Source organism: Cavia porcellus, unplaced genomic scaffold (assembly GCF_034190915.1).
Source record: "Cavia porcellus strain 051 isolate PalLab524CR breed Dunkin Hartley unplaced genomic scaffold, mCavPor4.1 scaffold_28, whole genome shotgun sequence".
NCBI classification, from domain to species: Eukaryota; Metazoa; Chordata; class Mammalia; order Rodentia; family Caviidae; genus Cavia; species Cavia porcellus.
Window position 1 is genome coordinate 50,659,150 of NW_026947511.1, and position 7,487 is coordinate 50,666,636.

Here is a 7,487-nt window from a genome sequence, read left to right on the forward strand (position 1 = left end):
GTAACCATTGCTGATTACCTGGTATTCTGTTTTTACATCACGTACTATGTCCATCCTTTGTTTTGACCAACTCTGCTTTGTTTTGTCTCATTTGGTTTTATTCTCTTCAAAAAAAGTAAGAAGAACTATGGGAATAATAAAACCCAAAATGTTTAAATGTTATTGAAAAAAAGAGAGAAAAAGAAAGGGCTCCAACAGACACAACTGCAAGTGTGTTTAGGTGTGTGAGATAGATGACCATATTACTAAGGTTTTTTTGGGTCATTCAACACAAATGTTTGCAGTGTCACTGCTTGAATGTATACTTTGTATGCTTAATTTTGTAACTTGATCAACTATTTCTAAGATGACAATATGTAATTTATTAGCTAGTGATTTCTTACTGTTTATTTTTTTTAATTCTGTATTACTTGTACCCTTTTACTGTTTTGTTTTGGTTTTTTCTCTTTAAAAAAAAGTCAACTGTATTCCTACACAGTAGCAATAATCAATAGACACAAAACTAAAGCACAGTGTCTTTATAAACCACTCCAAAGAAAATTAAATACTTATTTATAAATCGAACAAAAGGTGTATAGAATCTGCATGTTGAAAACTATAAAATTCCAAAGGGAAAATGGATCTAAGTAAGTGAATAGATGTGCAGTGACAGTTAACAGAGTCAATAAAGTAAAAATATCAATTCTTTCTAAATTACCTACAGATTGAATATTACTGATATCAAACACCTTTTCTAATATTGGTAAGTTTGTCTTAAAATTTATATGAAAAGTCAATGAAACAAAATAATCAAAACAATACGGAAGAAGAATGATTAAGCAAAAAGAATCACACTACACAATGATAGGACTTAAAGTGTTCTAGACAGTCTGGTACTGAAAAGAGACACACAGTCACCTCTCAGTGGAACAGTATAGCACAGAAAAAGACACAGACAAGTCTCTCCAGCTGACTTATGACAAAATGCAAGAGAAATTTAAAAGACAGAGTACTTTTAATCAATGGTACTGGAACAAGTGAACTTCCACTTGACAAAAAAGTGAAAAAATTAACCTCTATCTAACCTCACATTTTTTAAAAAATACAATAAATTGAGAGTTTAAGATAATAGCTCCCAGTGCTTAGAAACCTGCCCAGAACAAAACAAAAAGGTAGAATCCCTGGATGAATAAGAAACAGAATATATGAAGCAGAGTCAAAGAGATATACAGGAAAATCAAAAATTCCATTAAAAGTTGTCAAGAATCTTATAGAAAATTGGAATAGATGGTATTTACCTCAATATGATATAGGCCATCTATGACAAACCAACAGCCAGCATCAGATTAAATGGCCAACAACTGAATGCCTTTACCTTAAAATCAGGCACAAGACAAGGATGTCCCTTATCACCACTCCTATTCAACATAGTACTGGAAATACTAGCCAGAGCAATAGACAAGAGAGAAAAATAAATAGGATAAAAATAGGAAAAGAGGAAGATAAATTATCATCATTTACGGATGAGATGACACTCTATATAGAAGATCCCCAAAACTCCATTGAAAGGTTCCTAGATATAATAAATAAATTCAGCTTTGTAGCTGGATACAAAATCAGTGCTCAGATATCAATAGCATTCCTATATAGTAACAACAAAATCACTAAGAGAGAAGCCACACCCTTCACACTAACATCCAAAAAAATGAAAATATTTTGGAAAAAAATATCATGAAATAAGTAAAAGATCTATACAGGGAAAATAATAATACCCTAAAAAATCGAAGAGGATCTCAGAAAATGGAAAGACATCCCTTGTTCATGGATAGGAAGAATAAATATTGTGAAACTGACCATTGTCCCAAAACTGTTATACAGGTTCAATGTAATCCCAATGAAAATACCATCAACATGCCTCATGGATCTAGAGTAATCACTCCTAAAATTCATCTGGAATCAGAAGAGACCTAGAATAGCAAAGGCAATTCTAAGCAGCAAAGGCAAGGCAGGAGGCATCACAATCCCTGACTTGAAATTATACTACAAAGCAACTGTAGTAAAATCAACATGGTGCTGGAATCAAAACAGAGCCAAAGACAATGGAATAGATTAGAAGATACAACCACAACTACAAACACACTCAACCACCTTATCTTTGATAAAGGGGCCAAACAGGTTCACTGGAAGAATGATAGTCTCTTTAATAAATGGTGTTGGAAAAACTGGCTCTCCATACGCCAAAAACTAAAACTAGACCCATGCTTATCACCAGTTACTAAACTAAAATCTAAATGGTTCAAAGATCTGAATATTAAAACAGAAACACTAAATCTGTTGAAAGACAAGGTAGGTAAAAATCTTTTTTAAATTTTATTTAAAGAGAAAAAGAAAACCAGAAAAGGGGTACAAGTAATACAGAATTTTTAAAAAAGAACAATAAGAAATCACTAGTTAATAGGTTACATATTCTCATCTTAGAAATAGTTGTTCAAGTTACAAAATTAAAGCATACAAAGTGGACATTCAAACAGTGAGACTGCAAACAGTTCAATGATTCAACAAAACTCAGTAATATGATTATCTTAAACATTTAAATATACATGCAGTTATATCCTTTCTTTTCCTCTCTTGATGTGTAATAACAATTTACACATTTTGGGTTTTATTACTCTCACAGTTCCTATTACTTTTTTTTTGAAAAGAATAAAACCAAATGTGACATAACAAAACAGAGTCAGTCAAATCAAAAGGATGGACATAGTACATGATGCAAAAAAAGAATACAAGGTGATCAACAATGGATACCCTAATGCTTCTTGCCATGTTAAAAAGAATTGCCTATATCATCAGTATAATAAAATTGAACAAAACAGTACAGAATAAAACCAATAAAACTGAAACATTGGAGACATTACAGGACTTCAAAAGAACGTAATAGTCAAACCAGAATGGTCATCATAGTGAATCATATTGTCTTCAAAGTAGTTGCCTATACCCTCAAAAGTGATAATATCAAGTAAAACAGAATAGAGTAAAATCAGTCAGAACAAGATGGTGAGAGCAATATGGGGCTTCAAATCAAGTTAAAAGGAAGTCAAAGTGGTTACTATAATATATCCTGCTATTTTTTTATTTATTTTTTCCCTTAAAAAAATAAATAAGAAAAAGAAAAGGCGATTGAGATAAAAGAGGACATACCAGAATACACAGGTCAGAACAGAACAATTTAAACTACATAATGTTTCAATACAGATATCCCGACCCAACAGTAGTTACCATAGTGTCTCTTTCCTTGGAATATTTGAGTCTAACTTCGTATACTGTAGCATCAAACATATGAAGACAATGTAAAACCATTCAAGAGAATGACAGTATTACAGGGTATCTAGAACCAACTAACATAAAATGAACAATGATTTCTATATTATCTCTTTGTCTATAAAAGTTTTAGTTTGTACTATCACATATAATAAAATCCAATAAGATACAACATGTTAAGACCAATGGAGACAGAAGAACAAAAGCTTGATGGGACTTCAAAGCAAGATGATATTAAATCAACACTAGCTAGTATGATGTCTTGTTTTCTTCAAAATAGCAGTTCATACCATCACAGACAATAAATTCACACAGCCCAGGATAAAACAATTCCAATTAATGAATGAAAACATTATAAAGCTTCAAAGCAATATAATGGGGAATCATGATTACCATATAATTTTATGTGTTATAATTTCTTACACTAGGGAAACTATTTGTTATTTATACAGGTGGGTTTCATTTATTTCACTTATGAGTATGGTCTCAAGCTGCACCCATTTATTTATAAATATCTCAATGTGATCATTCTTTATAGCTGAGTAGTACTCCATTGTACAAAAACACCACAACTGTTTTATCCATTCCTCAGTTGATGGACACTTAGGGTGTTTCCAAGATCTGGCTATTACAAATTGTGCTGCTATAAACATAGGTGCACACACATCATTGTGGTATGATGTTTTCAGTTCTTCTGGGAATATGCCTAGGAGTGGAATAGCTGGAACAAATGGGACTTCCAATCCCAGGTTTTTGAGAAATCTTCAGACTGACTTCCACAATGCGGCATGAGACAGGTGGGAGCTCTGTGATGTCGTGAACCTACAGGTGGCACACGGCATCACACTAAGCAGCCCCTAAAAGGCCATGGGGAAACCTGATAAAGGCAATGGTTTACCAAGCAGCTCTGTTGGAATATGGAAGGAAGGAGAGGTGAGGGTAGGAGAAGGGGAAAGGAAAGATCAGGGTGAGGAAGGGAGGCAAGGGGAGCGACCGGCCCGCGGGTAAATCCTCTGAGACCCTAGAGGGGGAGCGGGGATGAAAAGGGGGAAGAGACACAAGGAGCGGGAGACAAGATGAAAAATTCCAATCAAGTCTCGTTTATTCACGGAAGGAGTAGCAAATATATAGGATATTGGGGAGGGGGATTTTTGGGTGCTGAGACATCAGCAGGTAACTTAGCAACAGTGGCAAGAGGGAGATTCATAGGTCAGTTGGAATTTCCCGCGTGGGCTCAATGTGCATAGTCCCTGAATAATGGGACAGGCTAAACAAGCTATGCAAGATGCTGCTTAATTACCAAACCTAACTCCTAGAGGGCATTAAGGTGGTACAGCCTGAAGATGTTAATGTGGCAGCCAATTACAGGGCTTCCCACACCGGAGGGCGAAAGAGAGGTCTGGGTCCCACTCAGCTGTCCTAGGCGAGCGTGCGCATGGAAGGGCACCGCGTGGGTTCGGGGCTCAGCCCACGCCCCAGTGGGTCCTCCCTCCCAGAGCTGGGACCGCACAGCCTGCAGTCCACGACCACCGCCAGATGGCGCCGTGGGGCCCGTGGGGCCATACCCCACCAGACCTGACCCATCTGCACCCCACGTGGGCGCCACTCCACGTCCTCCATCCTGAGGGGCCCTCCCAGCCATTACGCCCCTCAGTTCGGTCAGCACCGCCGCCTCGTGCCCCCACTCCACTCCTTCCCTGCCGGACCCTCACCCCTTCCCTCACACTCTCCCCCCTCCCCGCACCCCGCACCCCCCACACGGCGCCCCTCTGGCCACTCCCCCTCACCTGGCAAGGGGCCCCTGCCTTCCTGTCTTGCCATCTCTCTCCTACTGCCCGCGCCCCCAGCCTGCCCAGCGAGTTCAGACAAGACCTCCTCGAACCCGCCCATCTTTTCTCATGCTACGCCCCTTGCACCTTGCCCACCCCACTCCTGCGCCCATGCCTTCCAGGTACATTGTAGACAGACACTACCCAGAAAGAGAAAACACTCAAAGAACAAGCAAGATTCTCAGTGAAATTCTAGCCATACATCCAATCAGATTGTCCTTTGTCACATTCCTAGTGTGGACTGGAGTAAAAAACTAAACTCTAGGTCACAAGAACCATCTCAGGGGAAACTACAGGTAGACCAGAGACCCACTTTCTTCTGACCTGGCTTAATCAAGCATAGACTGACAAAGCAACAGATGGCCTGTGTGTGACCATCAGGATGTCACTGAGCTCAAAAAGCTCCTTCAATTATCCTGTGGCACTTCTTCCCAAGTAGGAGATTCACATCTCAGCTCCTACTCAACAGAATGACTTAGGTAGAACATAGACAACTTTCTGGGTCATAATAGGGTTATTAGAGCATCCCTCTGCATCGATGGAAATGATACCTGGCCAGTCAGAGGGAGAAAAGTAGAGGAGAGAGAAGGAAAGTACAGGGACTCCAGGGAAACAGAGGCCTCATGAACACGCTCTGCACCTATGAGGAGATGGATTTTTCTCCAGAGCTCTGTGAGACAGGAGCACACCCAGTATCCCGGGCTGGGCGCTGCTTCCCGACCAGTAGGTAAGCTACCAGGAATCCAACAGGAGGAGCAGGGATGAAAAAAGGACAAGAGACACAAGGGATGGAGACAAGACAGGATTCTGATCAAGTCTCATTTATTGAAAGGCAATGTCACACATATATAGGATATGGGGGAGTGAGGGGCTGAGGCTCTTGATGTCAGCAGGTAGCTAGGCAACAGCAGGTGGTCTCAAATGACAGGGAAGAGCATGTGCTTCAGGGATATGGGCAGCGTGTGAAGCAAGAGAAACTTATCTTTGTACGAAAGAGAGCAGGATTATGGGGGAAACAGCAGGGTGTGGAGAAGCAGAAACTTAAGAACTACAAACTTATCTTTAAGATGGCTACTGGTTGTCATAAGATGGAGCCAGTGGTGTTATATAATGGAGCCCAGTCACAGGCTCCCCACAACCCAAGAGTCCTGCTTACAGGAAACAGATGCTGCTGGGGAGGATGACCCCAGACTCCCTAGATTTTCCTTTTGTAGGATCCTGTCCCCTAAAGGACTCTGCACCCCACCAATGTAACCTTCACTGAGGTGAGAGAAACAGCCACAAAGGTGAACGAAAAACATGGTGGGCAACAATCACAGGTTCATGTCAACCAAAGACTCTGAGGAAACAGAAGCAGGAGGGCACCCAGCTGTGGAGAAGAGCAAGCTAATGAAATGAGAAGGGACCAAGAGAACAGGACCAGGAGCTCTCAGGCTAGAATGGAAGATCTGAACTCCGGCCTTACAAGGACTTCCAGAAAAGTTTCTTCCTATCCTCCAGCTGCTCATGAATTCTTCAGGGGAGAGTTAGTACATTATAACCAACAGCTCTAAATTTCCTATTTTTCAAGTTAATAAAATGGAGTTTTAACTACTTAGTCAGCTCATGGTGTAAGGTGGAAATAGTGGGCATGCCAGTAGTCCTGACACTAGGCAGACTAACAGAGAAAGACACTTAAGACAAGAGTTCAAGACCAGCCTGGGTAACGTAGTGAAACCCTGCCCCACCCCACGAAAAAGTTAAGTATTTTGAAAATATTTTAAAAATTAGAGCTAAAATTTTCTCCTTACAGCCTGTACAAAGAACTTTTATAAGATCAAACTTTTGAAAATGAGAAAATACTACATACCTCTCACAGTCATAAGTGACTTAGACAAATATAAAATTATAGAAATCAACTAATCAGTGATGGACCTGGTGTAAGGGTACAGCCAGTTACAAAACATTCTGATATGTAGTATGCTTAGTAGTTCGCTGTACACCAAGAAACAAAACAGTACGTGGGAGGCTGAAGCAGAAGAATCACCCTGAGTTCAAGGCCAGCCTGGACTACATACTGAAACCACGTCTCACAAAAATGTTAGGACAGAGTCTTATTGGGAGGCTGAAAGGACTTAGTTATGTACTAACTCGGTGAGGCATATTTTTCACTTTCAAAATACCACTAGAGCACTTCTGATGACAAATATGTGGGGTCTCCCATAGCAAGTAATTCTTGGATTCTTTGCATACCTCACTGGGGTGTCCTGTACTTAAACTCTGCTAAGAAGTTCATGGAGCCCATGAAGGTAAGGACTCAGCCCTAAAAGTCTGCCCTTCACCATGGTAGAAACCGATCATGGTAAAAGGTGAACCTCAGTT